Here is a 9,965-nt window from a genome sequence, read left to right on the forward strand (position 1 = left end):
AGGAGGTAGGACAGGATGAGAAATTGGTGGAGGTGGTTCCATAATGATAGGCGAGAAGGGACTACCACTAGAATGTGAAGTCCTGGTGGAGGGGGAAGTCGAGGTTGGGGAAGAGTGGTAATCCATGTTTGGGTCTGGTATAAGTATAGGCAAACTAGTGGATAATGAGTTGGGTTGAGACAGATTTTGTTGGGTTTCAAATTGGTTGGGAGAGGGTGGATGAAATAATGGACTGTCATTTGTCGAGGGAGGTCATGTAGGTGCCGGGGCTAGTAAATTGGCCGTATCAAGACTTCTATATGTGATGGGTGGGCTATCTAACAGAGGACTTAAAATGGCTTGAAGTTGGTCTGGGTTGTTAGTCTGTTGAGTTTGAGAATTAATGGGCTAGCCAGAATTCTTATGTTCCTAAAAACCAAAAGAAAAAAGGAAGTCAAGTTCATTGACTTTAACATTTCTGGAGACATAAACCTTGCCTTCCTTGTTCATGCAACGATATCCTTTATGTACAAGTGATAACGGGCAGAAATGTACGTTATCATAGTGCTAAGTTCTTAAACAATGTTGGATTGCGTTGATGAAATATGTTAAATTGTGTAAATTAAGCATAAATTCTATAATATTGTGGTCGCATGCTTTCAGCGCATTGGAACAATTGATCTTTGTATTTTTGTGCAGAATATGCGTTAACGCAATGCAAGATTGAGATCATAGGAAATCATCGGTCGAGCGCAACTTCACTGCAAGGCTTTGCGTTGATCGTGCTCGCAAACATTCGCCCAGAAGGATCACCGCAACTTGGTTAATGCAACATGGTGGGTGCATCTGGGTGAAAGGATAATTAAGAGCGATGGGACAGAAAGCTGACGACAGTCAAATCCAAATTAAGTTGACAGCCGATAACAGACATAAAGTACATTCAGCTTTATCGGTGACAATTATGTGGCACATCAGTCAGGAATTAAAGTTGTCCCATCTGTACAATCAAGAGAGAGAAACCGCCTTTCACCATGGATGCTCTATAAATACCAAGTGCATTCTTCAGAAAAGGGGTTCACCATTTTTACAATCTTTTCTTCCACAAGTCGCATGTCTGTGTTCTTAGTTTTCTTTCATTTTACGGCAGTTGCGAGGGAAGAAGTTGTGCCGGTAGATCGTTCTGGTAAGCTTGGGAAAGCGCCAGAAGCTCCAAGGACAGAGAGAGTGCCGACGCCTGCGGAAGTAGGAACATCTTTATATCAGAATAGAGATTTCAGTGTAAAAAGCCTCGGTCAGCAAGGAATTTCTACAAGGCTCTCTACCTTTACTTTCCATTGTCATTTTGTACTCAACTCATTTATAAAAATGGAATTTCTTTCTCTATATCTGTTCACTCTCTGTTATTCACGCATGAGTAGCTAAATTAGTTGAATGGGTTGAGAAGCATTTAGCTAGCACAACTAGGGAATCTTCATTCTTGCGATTATCTTGTTTATGTATGCTTCATTCGTCCATTAGAGATACTCAGGAAGGTAGTCTAAGGACAGGATCTAGACTTGGGAAGGTCAAGTTAGAACCTAGACTCGGAAGAGCCAGATTAGAACGCATAAACGAGAGACAGCACTTAGGAATGAGCACTATTTGTTATCAACGCATCGCATGCATCCTAGAGATAGGATATGATTATATGCGGTCACCTTGCTTTCATGCATTTTGCATCATCGCATAGGGCAAGAGTAGAGACTTAGGAATGAGCTCTATGGACATTTTGCATTCAACACATGCATCCTAGATTTAGGAGCATCGCATTTACATTGGAAAATGACTTGCTATGTATGGTTGTAACATGATCGCATAGTCTGGCGCATTCCCAAGTAACGCTAGCTAAAGATCTTCTCAACCCGTTCATCGCATATTCATTGCATCTATCAACGCAACTGTTTTTTCTCAAATCCGCCACCTTTATTTATTTCTTTTTCATCAACGCAAACAACAAACCCAACACTTATTTATTTACTTGGTTACCGCAAAGTTTTCATAAAAATTACCCACGCAATCTATTTTCACAAGTCCCTGTGTTTAACCCTGGACTTACCAAGAAACTCAGAGGAATTTACACTTGAATTCCGCTGGGGAAACTTGAGTGCACAACGCAAATCCATCAACGCATATCATTCATATTTTCACTTTATAAATACGAACATCAACAAGCTAGGCCCTAAGTAGAAGAACTTCTCTGAGTGAAACTAAAATTTGTGTTGGTGGTAAGGTCTTATACAGGGGAAGCACGTGTTGGGACTGATACCCTAAATCTCGTAGGGTCCTATAGTTTGTAAATATTGTATGAATAAACTTTTATGTGATTAATAATATATGATATTTTATTCATTTTGTCTATAAAATATGTGATATTTTAGTTGCATTAATCGCAAACCAATAAACTAACATCAAAGGTTATCGTTGTAACTTAAACATGTATGCGGAGACATACAGATGGATGTTGTTTAAGTGATAATCTAAATGGTCTGTAGTCTATGGATAAGGTTAGGTACCTTATCCTGATGACACTACGAGTATGGCTCGCTTTGTAGGTGTTACAATTGTTGCAAAGTGCTACAAATGATCAGATCCTGATCATTCATGTATTAGACATGCGAGCAGAGATATTCTATACAAAGAAGTTTATATAAGACCGAACCATGAAATGTTTAGTCTCATTATATAACACTGTTCAAAATAGAGACTTACATTTCACGAGGATGACCATATGTAACATGACCTCAATCCTGATTGAGTATTGAACTCTTATCTATGAGGGCGATTCTTTAATTTATATGGGTGAGAGTGGCTAGATCGCCGACTCAACAAGCCTACCATTTTGGGGATTCGTCTGATTGGGGAGCTGGGAACACAGTTACACAAGATGGAATTCGCTCCTTCCCCGAAGCAGAGGGAAGTAGATAAATTGCTCCCTTAAGGGCTGATTTCGGGTCTTGAACAATGTGGCACCACACCCTCTCCTGGCCCGAGAGGGGTTTAGTCATAGTGGGACTATGATCTATTGTTCACTAAAGAGATTAATGGTACTTAAGGAGTTAGATGTAACTACAGGGGGAAAATGATAATTTGGCTTAGCTATACTTACGAGCAATTTGTGAAATGTCATCGTACTGTTGATTGGTTATATAAAATGGACACAAAAATATATCCATAGTGCGAAGAGTGCAGTTGTTGATCTTTAGTGGAGTGTCGGACAGTTAATGGATGGTGGATAATGTAACTAAAGAGTTTAATTAATTATTCATGTACCATTGGAGCTTCAAATTATAGGTCCATAAGGTCTCCTTGGTAGCTCAAAAGGATTTAGTTGAGAATCAGTTTTTGGGTTAATTTGAATTGTTAAAATTAATAAGATGGATTTTGATATAATTAAATTGTTTCGATTATATATAATATAATGTTATAATGTATTTGATACATTATAGTTTAATGGAGGAAATAAATATTTGAATGAGATTCAAATATATTTTCTATGATTGTGATTCATACTTGTTAAATTTAATATATATATATAATTTATATTAAATGTCATAAAATAGAGAAAATAAACTGCCATAAAATAGAGAAAATAAACTATAATTTATATTGTATATGATACAATATTAAAACTATAGGTTATATGTTATATTTGATATAACATATAGTTTAATATAAATATAATATGATAAGCTAGTTATCATATTTATATTATTTTATTATTTTGAATAATAACTTCCTCTTTTCTCTTCAACCATCTTAGTGGGTAGTTATTGGTTTTGTGACAAAAGGAATAAAAAGAAAAATTAGTTTTTTTTCTTCTTCCTGACACACATGGCTAATATTGAGATTGCAAAACAATTGAGGATTTACAGAAACGTTCTGTGTGTTCTTTGTTAGAGTTAGAAAACATGCGGCAGAAGAAAAACGGATCATTAAGCATTCGAATTCATTAATTTTGGTTTTGGATTAAGCATGCTCCATAAACTATGAAGAGGGTTTCATGACATACCTTTGTATTGAAGAAACACTTGAATCACGACTCCAGCTGCAAATCTTCTCTAAATCAGCTTGTGAACCACCATAAGGCCTTCCCTACTATCCTCTAGGTGCTTTGGATTGAATTGTGGGACTCAAAATAAGTTTGAATTGAGGGAACAATAAGGAGAGGTTCTGGTTTTTCAGCTTATTCCACCCAAATACATGCCTGATTTCCACTCACAAGTGAAGAATATATTACATGACTTTCATGCAAAAGGAATTCATGTATGAATTACACCTTCTACTTGGAGTATCTAGGTGGGATTTGAATGGAAAGATGACTCAAAGTGGGAAAAAAATCCACTTTGGATAATTCAACATTTTTTCTTTAATTTGAAAACTATTTTTCAAATGAAATCTCAATTTTAATGTGTTAATTCAAAATCAAAACTGAAATATTATTAATTTTACAAAAATTAATTCAATATTAATTTTTCACATAAAATTAATAATTAATAATTAATTTAATATCAAATATTAAATTAATTTAACACTAATTCCACCATCATGAATCTTTGTTCATAAATTTAATATTTAACTCACATTTAAATATTAATTGATTCTCCAATTTCGTTTAATTCCAAAATTAAACGCATAATTATATCACATATAATTACTAATTCCCTTAATTTTAATTCGAACGTTTCAAATTAACTTATCTCGCTACTCTAAGGCAAATCCATTTGTGAGCTAGTAGGGGAACCTTGTGGACCTACAAATCATGGGCTCCAATGATCCGAGATTAATTGGCTAAACTCTTTACACCGAATTAACCCCCATTCGTTAACTACTGGGTCACTCCACTAAAGCCCAGAGTTGCACTTCCCTCACTGTAAATATATTGTGTCCAGTCGATATAACCATGATTAGTAAGTTAACCCTTCACAGGTTGTTCATAATAACGGTTGGGTCAAATGGCTTTTTTACCCCCGAGATTACCTCTTGTTCCTTAAGTCCCACTGATCCTCTAATGAACAATTGGTTTGTGATCCGATCATCAAACTGAGTCCCTCTCGAGCCAATGAGAGGGTGGGGCTCCTATTCAAGACCTGGAGTCAGCACTTAAGGGAACAACCTCTCTACTATCCCTGAAAACGGGTAGGAGTGAATTCCATCTTGTAACCTATGTCCCCAACTATCTATCTGGTCTTACCCCTGAAATGGGAGGTTTATTGAGCTGGCATTGTTGAGTCAACCCTTCACCTATGCAAATATAAGGATAATCCCAAATAAACAGGAGTTCATAGTTAGCTCAGGATTCAGGTTAAGTTACCTAGGTCATCGCTTTGAAATAGTCAGTCTTCAATAGTAAACAGCGTTATAAAGTAAGAGTGACTTATTTCGTGGCCTGAACTCTTGTACAAACTCATTACACAGGGCGCCCCCACTCCTCATGTCATTACATGTACGAATCAGGATCACTTTGTCTATAGCACTTTACAACTCCTTGTAACAACTACAGAGTGGGTCACATTCAATAGTGTTACTAGAATAAGGCACCCTGAAGGAACTCTTATACAAGAGTACCTCTGAGCAGAAACGGATCATTTCAAATACATTGTAACTGAATTTCCACATTTACATTCAAACAAAATAGATATGCAATATACTATAAATTACCGGCATGCTTTAAGATTAACAAACAAGAGAATAAGAAAACTTACTCGTTGAAGAACCATTCTCCACAGCAAACTCGTTCTCTCCAAGCAAATTGGTGCTCTCGCTCTCGCTGGAACGTCAAGCAATCATTCACCAACACCACTGGTCGTCTATCCACGAACGGCCTCCACCCGAACAAAAGAAATAGGGATGAAACCACCACTTAGAAGCCTCAATATTCTCGGTGTGAGAATCCAAAGACTAGGCTTTGTTGGAATTTGGTAGAGGGGAAGAGGATATGAAGATCGTATACAACGACCAAACAAGTGGGAGAAGGAAAAAGTCTATCGTATATACTGTGCTTAATCGTCTAGAAAAAGTACACGATCGTGTAGGAAAAAGGCTGTGATCGTATAGACAATCGTTTAGTAAACGCTTGGCACTAGATGATTGTTTAGTAAAACGTAGACGATTGTTTAGAAAGATGTGCGCTTGGTATACGATCGTGTAGTAACTTCGAGCTATCGTATAGTCTCTCGGTTAGTTAGGCGATGGGCAGTATACACTATGCGTGAGCGAATTACGTGATCTTTTGCAAAATGAAAACGATTTTCATTTTATTCTTCAGTTACTAAAACTGATTGAAACTTCCCACTATCACATGGTTACAGAGAAAACAGCAGGCACAATTATCCTATAATTGTCCAATTAAAATAATAAATATAATCATATTATATTCATTAACATATAGTTTAATATCACATATAAACCATAGTGTTTTCTCCTCCACTAGATATAAATCATATTTATATCCATTTTCCTTCAATTAATGTATCTCAATGCATAAAGTCAATCATATCATATATAATCGAACTCCCTCTTGTCAATTTGAACACTTCAAACTGACCCAAAAGCTGATTCTCAACTTGAATCCATTGAGCTATTAAGAGGACCTTATGAACCTATGGCTCGAAGCTCCAACAGTACGTGAATAGCTGACTAAACTCTTTAGTCACGAAATCCACCATTCGTTAACTGTCAGGCATTCTACTAAAGACCGAAAACTGAACTCTTCTTACCACAGATATATTTCTGTGTCCATTGGATATAACCAATCAACAGTACGATAACCCTTTACAGATGCTCATAAGTACAGCTGGGCCAATTTACCGTTTTGCCCCTATAGTTAACTTCTTAAGTACCACTGATCCCTCTAATGAACAATACAACATAGTTTTACTATGTGTGGACACCTCTCGGGCCATGAGAAGGTGTGTGGTGCCATATCGTTCAAGCCCTGGGATCAGCTCTTAAAGGAGCAATTTATCTACTTACCCCTATTTCGGAGAAGGAGTGAATTCCATCTTGTGTAGTTGAGTTCCTAGCTCCCAAATCAGACGAATTCCCAAAGTGGTAGGTTTGAGTCGGCGATCAGGCCACTCGCACCCATGCAAATCAAAGGACCGCCCTCAAAGGCAGGAGTTCCCAACTCACTCAGGATTGAGATCATGTTACCTATGGTCATCCTAGTGAAGTGAAGTCTCTGTCATGAACTCTTTATATAATGATACCTTAACACTTCGTGGTCAGGTCTTATACAAACTCTTTATATAGGACGCCCTCGCTCGCATGTCCCCACATGAATGAACAGGATCAGACCATTTGTAGCAAGTCACAACACTTGTAACTATTCTATAAAGTGGGCCGCATCCATACCGTTACCAAGATAAGGTTTTCCTCCTATATCCATATACTACAGACCATTTTAGATATCACTTAAGACATGATCTACTTGTATGTCACCACATACATGCTTAAGTTACATAATGACAACTAGGGATCTTAGTTTATTGGTTTGTGGTAAAGCAAATAAAACATCTAATGTCCAAAGACAAGTAGTGAATAACATATCATATATACATCACAAGCGTTCATACAAATTTGTGTTTACAAACTACAAGACAAAAGATTTTAGGGCATCATCCCCAACAACCAACCTTGTTCATATACTATAGACCATTTTGACTATTTACTCGAACCTGATCCACTCTTATGTCTCCACATAAACTTCAAGTACTCATGTAATAGTCATGGATCTTTTGGTTTATTGGATTTATTTCTAAAACGAAATAAGCAATTCATATATTCAATAACAACTTTATTGAATTTTCAGAATAAGTTTATTATCTAGAAGCCATGAGTTTTAAGACATAAAACCCAACATTCTCTCAATCTTCTTTCTCCACATCCAAACTATCCCTCCTAACTAAAATAGTCAAAGCCCACCACTCTTGGGTTCTCACCCTGATAATACCAAAGGCTCATTGTGGTAGTGTCCTCTTTGTTCTGGTTTGAGAAGTTCTTGAAGAAGGTCTTCAAGAAGTTGTTGAGTTCAAGGCTCATGATTTTTCGAAGGATACGTGAAGAGAAAGGTTCTTCAAGGGTAATGTATCTTAAACCTTTTTTCTTCTATTAAGCATGTTGTAATTTATTTTGAATGCATATCTTGTATGTTTACTATAAATTATGTTTTTAATGATTAATGGAATTTGGAAGATCCGCTTTTACTCAAGGATCTCTTCAAATACGAATTCCTTCAGCACGCACATCCAAACACTCGAATTTTTGTAATATCCAGAGTTTTGTTATACATCAGTTGAAGGGGTAACTTGTTATTTAAGACTGGTGTGGGTAAGCTATTTATGAGGAATGTAGCTGAGATAAAGGCATCCCAGTAGAACGTCAAGGCATGGATGCTTGTGCTAGCAACGTAAGCCTCATCTCCACAATATGTCTATGTTTCCTTTCAGCACATTCATTTTGTGTTGAAGTATATGGGCATGAGTATCGAGAGGTTATTCCTAAGTGGTTACACAACTGATGGATCTTAATGTATTCGGTACCATTGTCTAATTCGAAGGCTTTTATAGTGGAGTTAAACTGAGTTTTAATTACTTGAAGAAGATGCTTAAATGCTGCCAGTGTGTCAGATTTTTGTTTGAGAGGGTATAGCCATAGATATCTATTGTAATCATCAATGAAAGATATATAATACTGATACCCTTCTGTTGAGATTACAGATATCGGTCCCCACACATCAGTGTGGAAGAGATCAAATTTGTTCTTCGTTTGCATTGTTGAGTTTGAAAAGAGGAGGTAATGTGCTTTTCCAAGAAGACAGGATTCACAAACTATAGTATCTTCGTTCGTTTTAGTAGACCGATTACAAACTTTTAGAATTAAATCCAAAACTCTTGAAGAGGGATGACCCAACCTCCTGTGCCACAGTTTCTTAGACTTCACAATGTTTATACTAAGTTTTGGTAGAACAAGTGCAGTCGAGCCTTTATTTTTGTTCATAAGACTGTGTAGATCCACTACATTACTTTTAGAAAGATCAACAGGAACCACCTTTGCTTCATTCAGCTGATATAGCCCATCTTTAAGTACTCTTTTCACCAGCGTTTGCCCTGTATGTTTGTCCTTAACAGCAGAATAATTATCATGAAATACAACAAAAACTTCATTTTCTTAAACTAGTTTTGATATGCTAACAAGATTTTTAGCAATATTAGGTACACATAGCACATTCTTTAGATTGAGTTTGCAGTAATGTGAGGATTAACAAGAATTACTAGTAGCAGATATATCTAACTGTTGACCATTTCCAACCATAACAAGTTCAGTACCTGTATATTCAGAGGGGTTGGCGACATTGTTGAGATCTGTTAGTTGCCCCACTATCTGCATATTAGTTGAAGTCACCTATTGGTTCTGCTTGGAATGAGTTTAAGTTTTGTGTAGTCACAAAGGCAAATGGATTTGTTCCAGTGTTAGTGTGACTATTTGTGTTTCCTTTCCCATGATTCTGATTTGGCACAAAATCTCTATTATATCTTTGGTAACACACATCTGCTGCATGTCCATACCTAGAGCATACCTGACATGTTGGCCGATTTCCTCTCCCACGGCCTCTGCCTCTGTTCCCTCCCCCATTAAAGTTATTGTTCCCTCTTTATCCATTAAACTATTGTTTATTTCCTCCTTGGTTGTTTCCTTGACCAGATGTTTTTGGAGCAGAGGGGTTATGACTGAATGCGACATTTGCAGATGCATTGTGTCCAAACGTGGTTGAAGCTTTTAAGGAATTTTGATGCTCTAACCGTTTTTCAAAAAAGAATAGCTTATATTGCATATCGAGCCACGAAATTTCTGGTTTTCTTTGAATTACAACCACTACGGGATTGTATTCTTCATCTAACCCAAGTAGGACTTGAGACACAAGGTTTTGAGTGGATACTGGACTACCA

The sequence above is a fragment of the Benincasa hispida genome, chromosome 9 (assembly GCF_027475165.1).
Source record: "Benincasa hispida cultivar pf3 chromosome 9, pf3_genome.v1.1, whole genome shotgun sequence".
In the NCBI taxonomy this organism is placed as follows: Eukaryota; Viridiplantae; Streptophyta; class Magnoliopsida; order Cucurbitales; family Cucurbitaceae; genus Benincasa; species Benincasa hispida.